The sequence below is a fragment of the Ranitomeya variabilis genome, chromosome 4 (assembly GCF_051348905.1).
Source record: "Ranitomeya variabilis isolate aRanVar5 chromosome 4, aRanVar5.hap1, whole genome shotgun sequence".
Lineage (NCBI taxonomy): Eukaryota > Metazoa > Chordata > Amphibia > Anura > Dendrobatidae > Ranitomeya > Ranitomeya variabilis.
In genome coordinates, this window is record NC_135235.1 from 439,460,070 (window position 1) to 439,482,058 (window position 21,989).

Sequence of the window (21,989 nt, forward strand, 5' to 3'; positions counted from 1 at the left end):
AACATATGATGTTTTATTAATTAATCAGTTCTAGGAAATTTTAATCTTTATCCTATTTTTCAAAGACCAGATCATATTTGTTTCTGTAAGCCATTCAGACAATGCACTGTCCAGGATATATGAAAATATAACACAGCTTTTACAATATCTCTACTAAATATCATTTTAACCTCTGGAGTAATATGAAACCATACTAGGAAATCAATACCATTTTATGACTCCCTAAAGAACCTCAGTTTTCTATGTTATTTTTTAGTGAGACAAATCTAATGGTGCATATTTTACCAAATGTGATATTAACCCCTTTACAACCTTAGATGTATCCATACATCCAGATCGTCTGGTACTTAGCAACTTGAACATATGGCTATGTCCTGGCGATTTTGCATGCATAGAATCTGTGTGCACACAATTGTTGCCGGGTGTCAGCTGATTTTGACAGCTGACAACCGGCTCTGAATGCCAGGAGTGATGCCGGCACCGCTCCTGCGCTTTAACCCCCTAAATTCTGGGATCTCAGCATTTAGCGAGCAAGCTAGTACAAGGGCAGATGGAAGAAAGCACCTCTGCCCTTGGATCGGCAACCCCGCAAAGTCATCACGTGGTCCTGATCATTGCCATGGCGATCTGATGTCGTCATGACAACATTGGGGTCACCAGACACTAGCAAGTTAGTTAGATCATGCTCAGAGCTTGATCTAACTAACTTGTGTATGCAGCACTGACAGGCTATAAGGTGTATATTATAACTGGGATCAGACTGCAGAAAGCTGAAAGTCCCATAGTGGGACTGAGTAAAAAAGTTTAAAAAAAAAAAGTGAAAAAAGTTATAATAATATTTTTTAAAAACGGACAAAATAATAATAAAAAATATATAGATATATTGCAATCATAAATAAATATTATTATGAAAAAAAGCAATAAAAGTACACATGTTTAGTATAACCACGTCTGTAATGACCTGACCTATAAAACTATCTCCGTCAGGCAAAAAAACGATGCCTTATCATCATACCACCAAACAAAAAGTGGAATAAATCAATCAAAAAGACAAATGTAAAACAAAATGGTATAACCAAAAACATTCTTGTCCCACAAAGAACAAGCTGCTGTACATCTCCATCAGCTGGAAAATAAAAAAAAGTTATAGCTCTCAGAATAAAGAGATGCAAGAATAATTATTTTTTCTATAAAATAATTTTTATTGTGCAAAACATAAAACAACTGTATAAATGAGGTATCGCTGTAAGGCTAAGTGCACATGTTGCAGAATTGCCGCGGAAATTTCGGCGGAAATTCTGCGCCTCCTGCCGCGGGTATATCGCATGCGGAATTGGCATGCATATTCCCGCAGAAAACTAGCGTTTTGCAAGCATAATTAGTTTGCAGAATGCTAGCGTTTTCCAAGCGATCTGTAGCATTGCTTGGAAAACTGATTGACAGGTTGGTCACACTTGTCAAACATAGTGTTTGACAAGTGTGACCAACTTTTTACTATTGATGCAGCCTATGCCGCATCAATAGTAAAAGAATGTTTAAAAAAAATAAAAAAAATAAAAAAAATGGTTATACTCACCTTCCGCAAACAGCCGATCTCCTCAGCGGCTTCCGTTCCTATAGATAGTGTGTGTGCAGGACCTTCGATGACGTCGCGGTCCGCTGAGAGGCGGGAGGACTCCGGGGCCATCAGAGGGTGTGTATATCACGATTTTTTATTTTAATTCTTTTTTTTTAACAATTATATGGTGCCCAGTCCGTGGTGAAGAGTCTCCTCTCCTCCACCCTGGGTACCAACCGCACATGATCTGCTTACTTCCCGCATGGTGGGCATAGCCCCATGCGGGAAGTAAGCAGAACAATGCATTCCTATGTGTGCGGAATCCCTGCGATTCCACAAATTAATGAACATGCTGCATATTTTACCGCAAATCGTTTCCGCTGCGGAAAAATACTCAGTATGTGCACAACATTTGCAAATTGCATTCTAATTAATAGGATGCTTAATGTGAGCGTTTTTTTTTCGCGGTTTTATAGCGTTTTTATAGCGAAAAACCACGAAAAAAAACGCGACATGTGCACATAGCCTAATCGTACTGAGCCGAAGAATAAAGCCACCTTATCAATTTTACCATAGGAGGAAACATAAAAACAAAACATTTCCTAAATTGTTGGTTTTGGTTTATTCTGCCTCCCAAAAATCGGAATAGAAAGTGATAAAAAAAAGTCATGAGCCAGAAAATTGTACCAATAAAAATGTCAACTCATCCCGTAAAAAATAAGTCCTCACATACTGTATTTTTTGGACTACAAGATGCACATTTTCCCCCCCAAAAAAGGGGGGAAAATAGGGGGTGCGTCTAATAGTCGTAATGCAGGCTTACCCGCAGTGGTGTGGTGGTGGCGGCAGAGGTGCGGCTGCAGAGGTGCGGGGATGAGGAGGCGCAGTGAGCGGTATGGCGTGAGCGGGGTCCCTTTCACAGGTGAGGTGATGCAGCAGAGCCGGGTGAATCATGTTGTTATCGGTGGTGGCGGCCATCTTCCTGAGGCTGCGCGTGCGCAGATGGAGTGCTCTGCTTCCCGGGGCTTCAGGAAAATGGCCGTGGGAGGCCACGCGTGCGCAGATGGAGATCGCGGTGGCCATTTTCCTGAAGCCAAGTTCGCAGATTTAGATATCAGTATGCTCAGGAGAAATTGAACAACAAATTTTGGGGTAAATTTTTTCCTGTTACACTTGCAAAAATAAAAAAAATTGAGTCTAAAGTAACATTTTTGTGACAAAGAGCTAAATGTTCATTTTTTTCCTTCCACATTCCAATCATTCCTGTGAAACACCTGAACAGTTAATAAATTACTTTAATGTGGTTTTGAGCACCTTGAAGGGTGCAGCTTTTAGAATGGTGTCATTTTTTGGCATTTTCTGTCATATGGGATCCTCAAATTCACTTCAAGTATGATGTGGTCACTAAAAAAATGGTATTTCAAATTTTGTTGGAAAAATGAGAAATCGCTGGTCAACTTTTAACACTTATAACTTCCTAAGAAAAAAAAATGATGTTTCAAAAATTGTGCTGATGTAAAGTAGATATGTGGGAATGTTATTTATTGACTATTTTGTGTGATATACCTCTCTGGTTTAAGGGCATAAAAAAAATTGAAAATTGCAACATTTTCAAAGTTTTTGCCAAATTTCCATTTTTTTCACAAATAAACACAAGTCATATCAAAGAAATTTTATCACTACCATGAAGTGCAATATGTCTCGAAAAAACATTCTCATAATCATTGGGATCCATTAAAGCGTTCCAGAGTTAATACCTCATAAACTACAGTGGTCAATATCGGAAAAATTGGCCTGGTCATTCATGTGCAAATATCGTCGAGTGGTTAAGGGGTTAAGAAGCTGTTCTTTGCTAGATATAGTGTTGACACGCAGCACTGAATGGTTCCCCGATATGGCAGCACACAGTGTCCATGAGGCATGGAAGTCATGTGTAATCTAACCTTAATAGTACTAGTACCTATCATTATGATTTCCGTAATATTCAGTTTTCTTATGCACATAATGTCTTTAGGCCTTAAATGTTTTTCAGGAATAAATCCATACCTACTATAGTCTATGGAGCTGGTCAGAGATCTGTGTTTTTTATGGACTGAGTGTCCTTAAAATATGGAGACATGCCCGTTTTGGAACAAGTTACAGATGCCATCCTTGTGTCTTCCTGGTGCTGTCTGATTCTTTCATTTAAGGGTAGAAGAAGCTGAGATTTTTTTGCAAATGAGAAAAAAGGATGAAAACTGGATCCATCACACTGATGAAATTTGTTGTGCTCATGTATGAGAGTCAACAATTATGGCTTAGAATTAATTTCTGGGATGCAATAAAACCTATAAACAAGCAACAAATGGAACCAATGGAGGCTTTTCATTATTATTTTAGCATTGTTACCAAAGGGGATATTATCATTGCCACTTCAGATACTTTGTAAGGTAGCTTTTAAAATGGATTTAACATAAGATAAATCTAATTCCATTCTTTACAATATTTTTTAAACATGTAAAGATGATAAAGGTTTGATTATGTACTGTGTTGGGTTATTGTCGAGCCACCAAGTTCCCTATTAAGTGTTCATTTTCTTCAAATATCACTAGCTTTAGTTTTACTAATTTCCACAATTGTGCAATGAAACAAGAGACATAATATGCCTGGGGAGGCGAGACATTATTATAAGAAGGGGACACTTCACAGCAGAGTAGTTAACACTAGGGTTGAGCGAAACGGGTCGATCATTTTCAAAAGTCGCCGACTTTTGGCTAAGTCGGCGTCTCATGAAACCCGATCCGACCCCTGTGCTTGTCGGCCATGCGGTACGCGACTTTCGCGCCAAAGTCGCGTTTCAATGACGCGAAAAGCGCCATTTCTCAGCCAATGAAGGTGAACGCAGAGTGTGGGCAGCGTGATGACATAGATCCTGGTCCCCACCATCTTAGAGAAGGGCATTGCAGTGATTGGCTTGCTGTCTGCGGCGTCACAGGGGCTATAAAGGGGCGTTCCCGCCGACCGCCATCTTACTGCTGCTGATCTGAGCTTAGGGAGAGGTTGCTGCCGCTTCGTCAGAAGCAGGGAGAGCGTTAGGCAGGGTCCACTAACCACCAAACCGCTTGTGCTGTAGCGATTTCCACTGTCCAACACCACCTTCGGTGTGCAGGAACAGTGGAAGCTATTTTTTTTTTTTTTTTCCTCAGCGCTGTAGCTCATTGGGCTGCCCTAGAAGGCTCCGTGATAGCTGTATTGCTGTGTGTACGCCACTGTGGAAACCAACTGCTTTTTTCAAAGCACATATCCTCTTGTTCCTTTCTGCACAGCTATCTTTTTTGTTTGTCCACACTTTTTATTTAATTTGTGCATCAGTCCACTCCTATTGCTGCCTGCCATACCTGGCTGAGATTACTGCAGGGAGATAGTAATTGTAGGACAGTCCCTGTTTTTTTTTTTTTTTGTGGGAGATTAAGATTGGCATTTCTGCTACAGTGCCATCCCTGTGTGTGCCATCTCTCACTGAGTGGGCCATAGAAAGCCTATTTATTTTTTCCGTGATTTGTGTTCTAAATTCTACCTCAACACAAAAACACTACATCAATCAGTGGTAGAAAAATATTGGCCTCAGTCAGGGCTTGTGTGCCACTGCTGTGTGTGCTATCTCTCATTCAGTGGGCTATAGAAAGCCTATTTATTTATTTATTTTTTTTCTTATTATTTGGTTTCTAAAGTCTCCCTGAAAAAAAAAAAAAAAAAAAAAAACAGTGGGAGAGTAATATTGCCCTTTCAGCTTGTGTGCCAGTCTTGACTCCTGGGTGTGCCACCTCTCTCTCATTCAGTGGGCCATAGAAAGCCTATTTATTTTTTTGGTTTTTTTAATATTATTTGGTTTTTAAAGTCTCCCTGAAAAAAAAAAAAACATAAAAAAACAGTGGGAGAGTAATATTGCCCTTTCAGCTTGTGTGCCAGTCTTGACTCCTGGGTGTGCCACCTCTCTCATTCAGTGGGCCATAGAAAGCCTATTTATTTTTTTTTTTAAATATTATTGGGTTTCTAAAGTCTCCCTTAAAAAACAAAAAATACATAAAAAAACAGTGGGAGAGTAATATTGCCCTTTCAGCTTGTGTGCCAGTCTTGACTCCTGGGTGTGCCACCTCTCTCATTCAGTGGGCCATAGAAAGCATTTTTTTTTTTTCCTTGATTTGTGTTCTAAAATCTACCTCAACACAAAAACACTACATCAATCAGTGGGAGAAAAATATTGGCCTCAGTCAGGGCTTGTGTGCCACTGCTGTGTGTGCTATCTCTCATTCAGTGGGCTATAGAAAGCCTATTTATTTATTTATTTTTTTTCTTATTATTTGGTTTCTAAAGTCTCCCTGAAAAAAAAAAAAAAAAAAAAAAACAGTGGGAGAGTAATATTGCCCTTTCAGCTTGTGTGCCAGTCTTGACTCCTGGGTGTGCCACCTCTCTCTCATTCAGTGGGCCATAGAAAGCCTATTTATTTTTTTGGTTTTTTTAATATTATTTGGTTTCTAAAGTCTCCCTGAAAAAAAAAAAAAAAACATAAAAAAACAGTGGGAGAGTAATATTGCCCTTTCAGCTTGTGTGCCAGTCTTGACTCCTGGGTGTGCCACCTCTCTCATTCAGTGGGCCATAGAAAGCCTATTTATTTTTTTTTTTAAATATTATTGGGTTTCTAAAGTCTCCCTTAAAAAACAAAAAATACATAAAAAAAACAGTGGGAGAGTAATATTGCCCTTTCAGCTTGTGTGCCAGTCTTGACTCCTGGGTGTGCCACCTCTCTCTCTCATTCAGTGGGCCATAGAAAGGCTATTTATTTTTTTGGTTTTTTTAATATTATTTGGTTTCTAAAGTCTCCCTGAAAATAAAAAAAAAAAAACTTAAAAAAACAGTGGGAGAGTAATATTGCCCTTTCAGCTTGTGTGCCAGTCTTGACTCCTGGGTGTGCCACCTCTCTCTCTCATTCAGTGGGCCATAGAAAGGCTATTTATTTTTTTGGTTTTTTTAATATTATTTGGTTTCTAAAGTCTCCCTGAAAAAAAAAAAAAAATAAATTAGGTGGGAGATTAATATTGACATTAGTGCTTGAGTGACAGTCCTGCGTGTGTGTCATCTCTGTGATTTTGTGCCACAGAAAACAGAGTGTGTAACATTGTGCCTGATTTTCCTTGTGGTCTCACCAACCTGTTAAGGGATATTGAAATCATACTGAAGTTATAGCTCACCGTGTAAGTTGTTTGACAGCAACAAATAAAGTTACTTTGGTTAAGATTTTAAAACAATGAGGAAGTCTGGTGCAAGAGGTCGTCGTGGGCGTTCATTGTCAGCTGGTAATGATGGTAGTGGTAGTGGAGCATCAGGTGGTCGTGGGGATAAAAATATTCCACCTAAGTCTGGAGCTGTGGAGCCAGTTTCGTCGTCAGGCTACACAAGGCCTCGAACGCTCTCTTTTCTGGGAGTAGGAAAACCGCTTTTAAAGGCGGAGCAGCAACAGCAAGTTTTGGCTTACATTGCAGACTCAGCCTCTAGCTCTTTTGCCTCCTCTTCCGAAACTGGTAAATGTAAAAGCAGCGCGTCGCTTGTGGATGTTCACGGTCAGGGACAAGTCGCTTCCTTGTCCTCCTCAGCAAAAACTACAACAAGAGAGAAGGATGCAGCAGGCGACACAACGGGTCACTCCATGGAGCTCTTTACACATACCGTCCCTGGCTTAGAAAGTGAAACATTTAACAGGCCATGCCCATTACAAGTATATTCTGACATGGAGTGCACTGATGCACAGCCACAGCCAGAGTACTATGCTGCTCCTTTGACTCAGACCACCACATTGCCCTCTCAGGGTACAGATCCACAATCAGACCCTGATGAGACTATGTTGCCCCGCCACGAACGCTATACCACCGACCGACACAGTGACACAGACGAAGTTGCACACGAGCTCGAAGAGGAGGTAATAGATGACCCAGTTATTGACCCCGATTGGCAGCCATTGGGGGAACAGGGTGCAGGCGGCAGTAGTTCAGAAGCGGAGGTGGAGGAGGGGCCGCAGCAGGCATCAACATCGCAACAGGTTCCATCTGCCGGGCCCGTATCTGGCCCAAAACGCGTGTCAAAGCCAAAACCTGTTGGAGGACAGCGTGGCCATCCGGTTAAAGCTCAGTCTGCAATCCCTGAAAAGGGATCCGAGTCTAGGAAGAGTGCAGTCTGGCATTTTTTTAAACAACATCCAACTGATCAGCGCAAAGTCATCTGTCAAAAATGTTCAACTAGCTTAAGCAGAGGTCAGAATCTGAAAAGTCTAAATACTAGTTGCATGCATAGACACTTAACCACCATGCATTTTCAAGCCTGGACTAACTACCAAACGTCCCTTAAGGTTGTAGCACCCTCGGCCAATGAAGCTAGTCAGCAACGCAACATCCCTTCCGTCACTGTAAGGCCACCATTTTCCGCACCACCGGCAGTATCTGTGCAGGTTTCTTTGCCAGCCAAAAGCAGTCAGGGTCAGGGAACCACCAGTTTTGTAGGAGGAAATATTGCATCTAGGGCACCGGCGGAAACAATACCGTCTCCAACCGTCTCTCAGTCTGCCATGTACACCGGCACACCCGAAAGTTCCACGATCTCCAGCTCTCCAGTCCAGCTCACCCTACATGAGACTCTGGTTAGAAAAAGGAAGTACTTATCCTCGCATCCGCGTACACAGGGTTTTAACGCCCACATAGCTAGACTAATCTCGTTAGAGATGATGCCCTACCGGTTAGTTGAAAGCGAAGCTTTCAAAGCCCTGATGGAGTACGCTGAACCACGATACGAGCTACCCAGTCGACACTTTTTTTCCAGAAAAGCCATCCCAGCCCTACACCAGCATGTTAAACAGCGCATCGTCCATGCACTCAGGCAATCTGTGAGTACAAAGGTGCACCTGACTACAGATGCATGGACCAGTAGGCATGGCCAGGGACGTTATGTGTCCATCACGGCACACTGGGTGAATGTGGTGGATGCAGGGTCCACAGGCGACATCAATTTAGGGACAGTTGTGCCTAGCCCACGGTCTAGGAAACAGTTGGCTGTAGGCGTTCGCACCCCCTCCTCCTCCTCCTCCTCGTCCTCCTGCAGAAGCTACAGCTCTTCCACAGAACGCAGTCTGCCAACCACTCCATCGGCAGATGACACTGTTGCACACCAGTTGTCCCATTATGGGCCAGCTACTGCCAAGCGTCAGCAGGCTGTATTGGCTATGAAGTGTTTGGGCGACAACAGACACACCGCGGAAGTTCTATCCGAGTTCTTGCAACAAGAAACGCAGTCGTGGCTGGGCACAGTAGATCTTGAGGCAGGCAAGGTAGTGAGTGATAACGGAAGGAATTTCATGGCTGCCATCTCCCTTTCCCAACTGAAACACATTCCTTGCCTGGCTCACACCTTAAACCTGGTGGTGCAGTGCTTATTGAAAACTTATCCTGGGTTCTCCGACCTGCTCCTCAAAGTGCGTGCACTTTGCTCACATATCCGACGTTCGCCTGTACACGCCAGCCGTATGCAGACCTATCAGCGGTCTTTGAACCTTCCCCAGCATCGCCTAATCATAGACGTTGCAACAAGGTGGAACTCAACACTGCACATGCTTCAGAGACTGTGCGAACAGAGGCGTGCTGTTATTTATTTGTGGGAGGATACACGGGCAGGCAGTAGGATGGCAGACATGGAGTTGTCAGGTGTGCAGTGGTCTAAGATACAAGACATGTGTCAAGTCCTTCAGTGTTTTGAGGAATGCACACGGCTGGTTAGTGCAGACAACGCCGTAATAAGCATGAGCATCCCCCTAATGCGTCTGCTGATGCAAAGTTTGACGCACATAAAGGAGCAGGCGTCTGCACCAGAGGAAGAGGAAAGCCTTGATGACAGTCAGCCATTGTCTGGTCAGGGCAGTGTACAGGACGAGGTAGCGGGCGAAGAGGAGGTGGAGGACGAGGAGGATGATGGGGATGAGTATATTTTTAATGCCGAACCTTTCCCGGGGGCACAGGAAATTGGTTGCGTGTCACGGCCGGGTTCTGGTTTTTTGAGGGACACAAGTGACGTAGATTTGCCTGCAACTGCCCCTCAACCAATCACAACCGGAGATTTGACAACTGGAACTTTGGCCCACATGGCGGATTATGCCTTACGTATCCTAAAAAGGGACACACGCATTACGAAAATGATGAACGATGACGATTACTGGTTGGCCTGCCTCCTTGATCCACGCTATAAAGGCAAATTGCAAAATATTATGCCACATGAGAACTTGGAACTAATATTAGCAACCAAACAATCAACTCTTGTTAACCGTTTGCTTCAGGCATTCCCAGCACACAGCGCACGTGATCGTTCTCACACGAGCTCCAGGGGGCAGCAGACTAGGAGTGTTATGGGTGCACACATCAGAAGTGGCGTTGGACAGAGGGGTTTTCTGACCAGGTTGTGGAGTGATTTTGCTATGACCGCAGACAGGACAGGTACTGCTGCATCAATTGAAAGTGACAGGAGACAACATTTGTCCAGTATGGTTACTAACTATTTTTCATCCCTTATCGATGTTCTCCCTCAACCGTCATTCCCATTTGATTACTGGGCCTCCAAATTAGACACCTGGCCAGAATTGGCAGAATATGCATTGCAGGAGCTTGCTTGCCCGGCAGCAAGTGTCCTATCAGAAAGAGTATTCAGTGCTGCAGGTTCAATATTAACCGAAAAAAGGACTCGTCTGGCTACCCAAAATGTTGACGATCTAACATTCATTAAAATGAACCACAACTGGATTTCGAAATCTTTTGCCCCACCTTGCCCGGCCGACACCTAGCTTTCCTATGAAAAGCTCTTGCCTGTGAATTACTTTTCTAATGTCTAATTTGCTGCAGCTGATTGTACAGCATACGACATGTTTACACCTCCCTAAATGGCAAAACTCCCCACACGGGGCCGTGGTATCGCGACTTGGCGCAAGCACCCGTGAGACTGCTGTTTGTCTGAAGAGGTGGGTGTGCTCGCTTTTGGTTGACGGCATTGCTACTGGGTCCCTCATAGTACAATGTAGTGTCTCTGGCGGTGGTGGTGCGCACCCAACGTCAGACACACCGTTGTAACATGAGGGGCCCTGGGGCGGTCCCGCCGGCCTCAAGAGAGTTCCCCCCTACCCCAGCTCAAAATGTGCTCTACCACGTGCAAAATTATGTCGCACAGCTCCACCAATCTTTAGTCTATTCGCTGACATCATTCAATGTCTGGCACTGACAATACAAATTTGTAGACATCTATGATGCAACTTAAAGTAGTCTGTGTCTGTGTCCTATATTGGCACCATTAAATAGTTACTGCCAAATTACTATGTCAGAAACTCAGTAGATGAGCCCACCCCTGTACCTAAGTATGCCACCTTTTTTTTTGTTTTGGTTGTTTTGCGAGACATTAACATCTATTTATATTTTGGGAGTACTGGGACAGACACTCCTTGCACTACTCCTCCACTCACCACCAAGCTGCCTGTGTATCCATGTAACCGCTGTAAAGCTGCCATGAGCCTATTGTTTGTTATTTTAGGCCTTTGATAGCCTGTCTGCGGTCCCTACTTTAAATACTCCTCCACTCACCACCAAGCTGCCTGTGTATCCATGTAACCACTGTAAAGCTGCCATGAGCCTATTGTTTGTTATTTTAGGCCTTTGATAGCCTGTCTGCGGTCCCTACTTTAAATACTCCTCCACTGACCACCAAGCTGCCTGCCCGTGTATCCATGTAACCGCTGTAAAACTGCCATGAGCCTATTGTTTGTTATTTTAGGCCTTTGATAGCCTGTCTGCGGTCCCTACTTTAAATACTCCTCCACTCACCACCAAGCTGCCTGTGTATCCATGTAACCGCTGTAAAGCTGCCATGAGCCTATTGTTTGTTATTTTAGGCCTTTGATAGCCTGTCTGCGGTCCCTACTTTAAATACTCCTCCACTCACCACCAAGCTGCCTGCCCGTGTATCCATGTAACCGCTGTAAAACTGCCATGAGCCTATTGTTTGTTATTTTAGGCCTTTGATAGCCTGTCTGCGGTCCCTACTTTAAATACTCCTCCACTCACCACCAAGCTGCCTGTGTATCCATGTAACCGCTGTAAAGCTGCCATGAGCCTATTGTTTGTTATTTTAGGCCTTTGATAGCCTGTCTGCGGTCCCTACTTTAAATACTCCTCCACTCACCACCAAGCTGCCTGTGTATCCATGTAACCGATGTAAAACTGCAGTATTTTGCTTATAAAAAAGAAAATACTGGAGAGATATCAAATGCAGACATTTTAACATTAAAAACAAAAACACATACAACAAAAAACTGGTACAGTACAAAAATTGGCCACCAGCTACAAAAACTTTCTCCTGCAAGTAGTTAACTGAAAGGTTTTTTTCCATTGAAAACACAGATATGGCATCCACCGAGTGTTGTCCTGTCGCGTCTTCTTTATATTATTGCCAAGAAGCTGCAACTGAATAAAGCTGAGCTTCTACCTTCTGCCTCTTATTAACTGCTTTTTTTTAAAAAAATTGTCCACCAGCTACAAAAACTTGCTCCTGCAAGTAGTTAACTGAAAGGTTTTTTTCCATTGAAAACACAGATATGGCATCCACCGAGTGTTGTCCTGTCGCGTCTTCTTTATATTATTGCCAAGAAGCTGCAACTGAATAAAGCTGAGCTTCTACCTTCTGCCTCTTATTAACTGCTTTTTTTTAATAAAATTGGCTGTTCCGGCCTACTAAAGGTGTCTGTCTGCCCCTGCCTGGTGTTGTCCTCAACTGAATAAAGCTGAGCTTCAACCTTCTGTTCCAAATTACCATTTTTAAAAATGCAATTGGCTGTTCCGGCCTACTAAAGGTGAATGTCTGCCCCTGCCTGGTGTTGTCCTCAACTGAATAAAGCTGAGCTTCTACCTTCTGTTCCAAATTACCATTTTTAAAAATGCCATTGGCTGTTCCGGCCTACTAAAGGTGTCTGTCTGCCCCTGCCTGGTGTTGTCCTCAACTGAATAAAGCTGAGCTTCAACCTTCAGTTCCAAATTACCATTTTTAAAAATGCAATTGGCTGTTCCGGCCTACTAAAGGTGTCTGTCTGCCCCTGCCTGGTGTTGTCCTCAACTGAATAAAGCTGAGCTTCTACCTTCTGCCTCTTACTAACTGCTGTTTTTTTAAAAAATTGGCTGTTCCGGCCTACTAAAGGTGTCTGTCTGCCCCTGCCTGGTGTTGTCCTCAACTGAATAAAGCTGAGCTTCTACCTTCTGTTCCAAATTACCATTTTTAAAAATGCAATTGGCTGTTCCGGCCTACTAAAGGTGTCTGTCTGCCCCTGCCTGGTGTTGTCCTCAACTGAATAAAGCTGAGCTTCAACCTTCTGTTCCAAATTACCATTTTTAAAAATGCAATTGGCTGTTCCGGCCTACTAAAGGTGAATGTCTGCCCCTGCCTGGTGTTGTCCTCAACTGAATAAAGCTGAGCTTCTACCTTCTGTTCCAAATTACCATTTCTAAAAATGCTATTGGCTGTTCCGGCCTACTAAAGGTGAATGTCTGCCCCTGCCTGGTGTTGTCCTCAACTGAATAAAGCTGAGCTTCTACCTTCTGTTCCAAATTACCATTTCTAAAAATGCCATTGGCTGTTCCGGCCTACTAAAGGTGTCTGTCTGCCCCTGCCTGGTGTTGTCCTCAACTGAATAAAGCTGAGCTTCAACCTTCTGTTCCAAATTACCATTTTTAAAAATGCAATTGGCTGTTCCGGCCTACTAAAGGTGAATGTCTGCCCCTGCCTGGTGTTGTCCTCAACTGAATAAAGCTGAGCTTCTACCTTCTGTTCCAAATTACCATTTTTAAAAATGCCATTGGCTGTTCCGGCCTACTAAAGGTGTCGGTCTGCCCCTGCCTGGTGTTGTCCTCAACTGAATAAAGCTGAGCTTCAACCTTCAGTTCCAAATTACCATTTTTAAAAATGCAATTGGCTGTTCCGGCCTACTAAAGGTGAATGTCTGCCCCTGCCTGGTGTTGTCCTCAACTGAATAAAGCTGAGCTTCTACCTTCTGTTCCAAATTACCATTTTTAAAAATGCAATTGGCTGTTCCGGCCTACTAAAGGTGTCTGTCTGCCCCTGCCTGGTGTTGTCCTCAACTGAATAAAGCTGAGCTTCTACCTTCTGCCTCTTACTAACTGCTGTTTTTTTTAAAAATTGGCTGTTCCGGCCTACTAAAGGTGTCTGTCTGCCCCTGCCTGGTGTTGTCCTCAACTGAATAAAGCTGAGCTTCAACCTTCTGTTCCAAATTACCATTTTTAAAAATGCAATTGGCTGTTCCGGCCTACTAAAGGTGTCTGTCTGCCCCTGCCTGGTGTTGTCCTCAACTGAATAAAGCTGAGCTTCTACCTTCTGCCTCTTACTAACTGCTGTTTTTTTAAAAAATTGGCTGTTCCGGCCTACTAAAGGTGTCTGTCTGCCCCTGCCTGGTGTTGTCCTCAACTGAATAAAGCTGAGCTTCAACCTTCTGTTCCAAATTACCATTTTTAAAAATGCAATTGGCTGTTCCGGCCTACTAAAGGTGTCTGTCTGCCCCTGCCTGGTGTTGTCCTCAACTGAATAAAGCTGAGCTTCAACCTTCTGCCTCTTACTAACTGCTGTTTTTTTAAAAAATTGGCTGTTCCGGCCTACTAAAGGTGTCTGTCTGCCCCTGCCTGGTGTTGTCCTCAACTGAATAAAGCTGAGCTTCAACCTTCTGTTCCAAATTACCATTTTTAAAAATGCAATTGGCTGTTCCGGCCTACTAAAGGTGAATGTCTGCCCCTGCCTGGTGTTGTCCTCAACTGAATAAAGCTGAGCTTCTACCTTCTGTTCCAAATTACCATTTTTAAAAATGCCATTGGCTGTTCCGGCCTACTAAAGGTGTCTGTCTGCCCCTGCCTGGTGTTGTCCTCAACTGAATAAAGCTGAGCTTCAACCTTCAGTTCCAAATTACCATTTTTAAAAATGCAATTGGCTGTTCTGGCCTACTAAAGGTGTCTGTCTGCCCCTGCCTGGTGTTGTCCTCAACTGAATAAAGCTGAGCTTCAACCTTCTGTTCCAAATTACCATTTTTAAAAATGCAATTGGCTGTTCCGGCCTACTAAAGGTGTCTGTCTGCCCCTGCCTGGTGTTGTCCTCAACTGAATAAAGCTGAGCTTCTACCTTCTGCCTCTTACTAACTGCTGTTTTTTTAAAAAATTGGCTGTTCCGGCCTACTAAAGGTGTCTGTCTGCCCCTGCCTGGTGTTGTCCTCAACTGAATAAAGCTGAGCTTCAACCTTCTGTTCCAAATTACCATTTTTAAAAATGCAATTGGCTGTTCCGGCCTACTAAAGGTGTCTGTCTGCCCCTGCCTGGTGTTGTCCTCAACTGAATAAAGCTGAGCTTCTACCTTCTGCCTCTTACTAACTGCTGTTTTTTTAAAAAATTGGCTGTTCCGGCCTACTAAAGGTGTCTGTCTGCCCCTGCCTGGTGTTGTCCTCAACTGAATAAAGCTGAGCTTCAACCTTCTGTTCCAAATTACCATTTTTAAAAATGCAATTGGCTGTTCCGGCCTACTAAAGGTGTCTGTCTGCCCCTGCCTGGTGTTGTCCTCAACTGAATAAAGCTGAGCTTCTACCTTCTGCCTCTTACTAACTGCTGTTTTTTTAAAAAATTGGCTGTTCCGGCCTACTAAAGGTGTCTGTCTGCCCCTGCCTGGTGTTGTCCTCAACTGAATAAAGCTGAGCTTCTACCTTCTGTTCCAAATTACCATTTTTAAAAATGCAATTGGCTGTTCCGGCCTACTAAAGGTGTCTGTCTGCCCCTGCCTGGTGTTGTCCTCAACTGAATAAAGCTGAGCTTCAACCTTCTGTTCCAAATTACCATTTTTAAAAATGCAATTGGCTGTTCCGGCCTACTAAAGGTGAATGTCTGCCCCTGCCTGGTGTTGTCCTCAACTGAATAAAGCTGAGCTTCTACCTTCTGTTCCAAATTACCATTTTTAAAAATGCCATTGGCTGTTCCGGCCTACTAAAGGTGTCTGTCTGCCCCTGCCTGGTGTTGTCCTCAACTGAATAAAGCTGAGCTTCAACCTTCAGTTCCAAATTACCATTTTTAAAAATGCAATTGGCTGTTCCGGCCTACTAAAGGTGTCTGTCTGCCCCTGCCTGGTGTTGTCCTCAACTGAATAAAGCTGAGCTTCTACCTTCTGCCTCTTACTAACTGCTGTTTTTTTAAAAAATTGGCTGTTCCGGCCTACTAAAGGTGTCTGACTGCCCCTGCCTGGTGTTGTCCTCAACTGAATAAAGCTGAGCTTCAACCTTCTGTTCCAAATTACCATTTTTAAAAATGCAATTGGCTGTTCCGGCCTACTAAAGGTGAATGTCTGCCCCTGCCTGGTGTTGTCCTCAACTGAATAAAGCTGAGCTTCTACCTTCTGTTCCAAATTACCATTTTTAAAAATGCAATTGGCTGTTCCGGCCTACTAAAGGTGAATGTCTGCCCCTGCCTGGTGTTGTCCTCAACTGAATAAAGCTGAGCTTCAACCTTCAGTTCCAAATTACCATTTTTAAAAATGCAATTGGCTGTTCCGGCCTACTAAAGGTGTCTGTCTGCCCCTGCCTGGTGTTGTCCTCAACTGAATAAAGCTGAGCTTCAACCTTCAGTTCCAAATTACCATTTTTAAAAATGCAATTGGCTGTTCCGGCCTACTAAAGGTGTCTGTCTGCCCCTGCCTGGTGTTGTCCTCAACTGAATAAAGCTGAGCTTCTACCTTCTGCCTCTTACTAACTGCTGTTTTTTTTAAAAATTGGCTGTTCCGGCCTACTAAAGGTGTCTGTCTGCCCCTGCCTGGTGTTGTCCTCAACTGAACAAAGCTGAGCTTCCACATTCTGGCTTTCGCCCTATACTATCAGATATTAAACTGCATTTGGCCTACTAGTGTGGTTATGCCCTTGAAACAGTGTCTGCTGCTCTTGGGTTTGCTACTCCACTGAACAAAGCAATGCCGCCTGTTTAGTCCTGTTACCAATTTTGAACTGCATTTAGCCTACTTTATTCTTTGGCCCTATATCTGTTTCCTCCTCATCCTGCCCATTGCCCAGCCACTGCTAGATGAGTCTGCTGGTACATTGACCTAGACCACTACATTCCCCTTATACTCTACACAGCCAGAATCTGACCCTGCTGAAAGTAAGGTTCCCCTTCCCGCATGTTATACCACCTTACACAGGGACAGAGAGGAAGGTGCAGATGAAAGTGCAGGTTCCTTCATCAGGTGGGGGGGCATACTCGTTGGCGACGTCACTGGCACAGGGCCCCTCAGAGTACGCAAAAGTGTCGCTGCTGGTGGGAGGCGCCCCCGCCATGCAAACACACATCACTGTACTTTGAGGGGCCCTGTGCCAGTGCCAATGCGAACGAGTGGGCCCCCCCTGCTTGCTCAGGATCACAGCACTTGCAACGTTGAAATACTTACCTTTCCCTGCAACACCGCCGTGACGTAGTCCGCATTTCCTGGGCCCACGAAAAACTTGAGCCGGCCCTACTCCCCCCACAACTTTTGCCAAATGACCCCCAATTCCCTATGCCCAACTATTATTATAAAGTTAATTAAGATTGACAAGCTTCAGAAACAAGAATGGATGTTTTTGGCATTAAAATGGGCACTGTAGGTGTTTTCCTGGCCTCCACTCACTGCCGACTATGCTTCCCCATTGACTTGCATTGGGTTTCGTGTTTCGGTCGATCCCCGACTTTTAGCGATAATCGGCCGACTGCACTCGACTCGACTCTGGACAAAATCGGGTTTCACAAAACCCGACTCGATCTTAAAAAAATGAAAGTCGCTCAACTCTAGTTAACACTGGAATGTTATTTTACCAAGTAGATATGGCAAAACCCAGTTCAGAAGAAAGGTTGAACTTGATGGGCATGTGCATTTTTTCAACCTCTGTTTTAATTTACTGATTCTATTTGGAAGGTTTGGAAGTTCTAATCATTTCTCTCCTAACACAGCTGCTGCTTCTTCTCCTCCTCAGATCTAAAGTTCATTAACTTTTATAGAATTTGTAATCTGGAAAGAAGACAACGCAATTGTGAAGAAAAAAAAAGCTAACCTTGCTATATAAAGCTAACACCGTCTTTGTAGTCTGACAAACGCCCATGTAGAACTTCCCCTTTTCCTGCACAGGCTTTGTGTAACCCTCAGATGAGACAACAATCGTTTTGTGGATTTTCAATGGCTTTAATTTTATTAATCAAACTAAAATTGTGAGATTCTTTTGCCATTTTATTCTAAACATATTAAGACCTCCTCGTCTCATTGATACTAATTTTCCACCACTGCTACATGGCCAATGTCAAATGTCAACTTATAGCAATAATTTATCAACTATTTTTCTTTAAAAAAAATCCCACCCACACATTGGTTAAAAATAATGTCACCAAAACCTTCCAGGTCTTTTTTTCCCTATTTCACTCTAGTAAGGACTTATTCAGACACCGTGCTTTTTCTTGTACATAAAAAACATGGATCACGTGTTTTGGATCAGAGTTTCATCAGTGATTGATCGAAGTCTCAGTTTTTCTATCAATTTTTCTCCAGTGATGCTCACGTAGGAAAAAATAAATAAATAAATTGCAAATTGTCTATCCTTTGCAATATTAATCACAGACAGCACTTGTGCTCTTGTACAGGTGCCCTTTTCTATCTGTGTTTGTCGTTAAATTCCATAAGAAGTACGACTTGTCAGGGCTTGTTGGCAGACACAAATTGTCCAATTTGTGCCAAGTACTTTAATTTCATAAGTATGTTCTATGACAGGTCAAATTATGTAGATCTGTGGGCTAGTGGGTATCTCGGAAACAGCACAGACAAAGTTGAACTGAAGAAAAGGCAACTTGTAGATCAGACCTGGCAGTTATGGTGAACAAATACTGGACTTGCCAGGCTGGGGTAAGAGTGTCACTGAAGAGGGCTGTGGTTAGTGAAGGACAGATAAAAGGAATTCAAGTCATGCAAGCTGCATTTGTGACACCCTAGGGTCCTAGTTGTCACAGTGGCATTGCTTTCCTCACGGGGAGAGTGATGTCACACTTGGAAGCGAAGGAAGATCTTCTTTATCAGGTAATCACAAGCATTCAACATGTTCACATTCCAGGCCAGAAGGCCCGGTTTTCAGGGGAACTTCCCTATATATATTCCCTATATATATTCTGGTCTGGAGGGAAAGTGAGTGAGTAGGAAGAGGGCGAGAAGGCCAGACAGCAGACTGGAGCAGTCTGAGGCTGAGAGGAGAGTTGGGGAAGGCCAGAGAGGAGCTTGTCATGGAACTTCCGCTGAGGCGGAGCTGGTATGAAAGGAGAATAGCTGAGCAGACGTGGGAGTCTGCAACTCCTGGTAGAAAGAGAGATAAAGGACTGAGGGGCTGTGCAGCCACGAGAAAGAGCTGCAGCTCCTGGACAGAAATAACACAGAAAGACAAACAGATTTGTAGTGAGCGTGCCGGAGAGCGAAGCACAGGTGAGTGACAACTGGGAAGGACAGCTGCATTTGGGCTACCTCCCTGCAAAGTGCAGATACCGGTAGCCGGAGACCGAGGTTGTGTCGGACTCCAAGACTTACAGCAGAAACTGGCAGGACAGCTGGACTACACATCACCTGTCCGCCCTAATACCCAGGAGACACAGTGACGCATAGAGCCCAGGTCATGATAGAGACCCTGTAAAAAGGCTCGAGCCACCTGTCATACGGGTTAGTGTCCCAACTTTATGGAGGACAGAGAGAACAGTGAGGACCTTAACAGAGGCCACAGCCGGTAAGGGACTACACCACCACGCTAGTAGGGAGGCTTTTAACGCCACCTGGTAAAGGGGACTCTGAACTCGCTTCCAAGCCGGCCGCACCCTGCCTGTACCTGTCATCTGGTGCCCTGGACTGCGGGTGCCTAAAGTCTACAGTAAACCAGGTAAAGAAACTGCAATCCTGTGTCCTCCATTTCTTATTCCACCACTCACCATCTCCATCTATACACCGGGAACCCTGGGGACCCAACTTCACCTGTGAGAAGTTATACCATCCTAGCTGCCATAACATCACCCCAGAGGACCCCTTTAAGTGGTGTCAGTCCCCACTGATCGAATACCACAGGTGGCGTTACAAGCACAAACTTTCACCAAATCCCTTTAAAGACTTTCCCATTTACTTGGGCGCCCAGGGCCACAGGCCAGGTCGCCGCCACCGTGACATCCCCTTTAAGTACCAGACCCGGTACCGAGTATCCCACGGCCCTGGCGGGCGACTGACATTGCTGAAATGTCATTTACAAGTGAGGCGCCATCATGTGTAACCGAATCACGTACTTGAAAAATGGTACCGTGGTATAAGTGCTGTGCATCAGTGTGTCCATTTTTACCATCAGTGTGTCTCATCAGTATTTTTCCCAGATAGTTAAAGAAAAAAATAACTTACAAAGCTTCTACTATACTTTGCAATGTTAAACACGGACAGCACACATGACATGGATGATAAAACACGGATATATGAAAAGCACCATAGATTATAATGGGTACGTATTCTATCTGTGAAAAAAAAGGATACAACATGTATGTGCAACACAGACATCTGATTTGAGGCCTTAGACAGGCTAAGATGCGAACACTAAGGAGTCAGGACACGATTCAAGAATGCATTTACGCCAGTATTTTGGCATAAAAAGGTTAGAAAAGTTGCACAAATTTGTCACAACTTGACCACTGCGCTAAAATTATGCAACTCTCTGCGTTCATGCCATATTTGCCCAGCTCTGACAAAGTGGGCACAGTTTGGGGTGAGATGGGGGAGTGATAACCGCTCATCAAATTCATGGCTGGTGTAGGATTTGTGGCGAGGCGCACAATAAAATAAAACACCACTCGTCCCATGCCCCTGATTCATCAGGAGTGTCTAACTCCAGCACATTTCCTCATCAAGACAGTCATAAACAACATGGGTCTTGTTGAATCGAGCTCTGAGTGTTTTGCCTGTTATCTTTTGTACTGTACATACGTTACACTGGTTTCATCAGTAAAGGCAGTTTTATTTTTATAAAGTGGACAGCTTTGTTCCATGTGATTGTAATATCCTGGGGAGTTTCTGCAATATCTGAATGAATGCTGCCTCAATGTAGAACATCTGAATGTAGTAACATCATCCACACACTCAGAGGAACCTGTTTCACTGATGGCTGTAGTCATAATGCTACACCTTGACCTATGTGACAACTTTCAGTGCCAACTCAGAAAATTACCTTTTTGGTCCATGGGTGCAGTAGATGTTCCACATTCACCTCTCCTGTTTTAGTACCAAATAATAGTTTTGTCTTTTAAAGCCTTCCTACATCCCATCCCCAAAGACCCAGGAGCCATTGACCATGCTGCCTGCACAGTTTCACCTTACCTAGGCCAGAAGCATGCTGCCTCTGCTCGTACCCCCCAATGCCTGTTGTCATGAACCCCATAATAACTCTTCATCCAGACCTACTCCACACATGTCCATCAGTTTGAGTATGATTAAACCGTTTCTTCCCTCTAAAGTATTGACTTTGTGTTCTTTTTCAAACTTTAGCAACTAAAGTTTTTTAGCTGCAATGCTTGTCCTTTTGATTTAATAACTATATAGTATAATGGTAGAAAAAATATCAAAATAATACTGGTTTTCATACATTTCTCAAGGTTTAATGTTTTCTCGTCAGACTTTATAAAAATGGATAACATTCACAGAATGAACCTTTGTATGTCGAGGTGGTTCTTTGTCTCATGAATCAAATATGCCCAGCTGCGGCTCTGAATGTTTACATAAAATGTAATGTTTCTCCACATAGTACCCAAAAAGAGTTTGTCAGCTTCATATTCTTGAAAAAATGATGAAACTGCTAATTTCCACGGAAATCAGCAGTGTAGCAAAAGACTAAGCATCAAGACTTTGAGCTCTTCCTTTTCATCATTGCTCTATATTGTATTGCTTTTCTGCTTTCTTGTCACCTTCCCTTCATTTGCTTCTGTTAATGTCTACTTGTCATTGTTCCTGCCAGGCTTTCAGATACTGAGCTCTTCTCACATTTTATAAAACTTTTCATATTCGGGATATAAATACAAAATATGCAGCTTGTTAAAAGGTCATTGAAAGAAATAGATACTAAACAAGTAAAACTGATCGTAAACGCGCCTTTCTCCAAAAATTAACATCAAAACTGCAGAATATCACAGATTATTGTAATATACATATTATTGCATTAAGAATAGATAGAAAAAAGGTCGGATTAAGCAGTTGGTGCCTTGCTTAGCATGCTCATGCCTCATGGTGTATATAATGCTGACTGTACGTGGCAACAATAAAACCATTATAC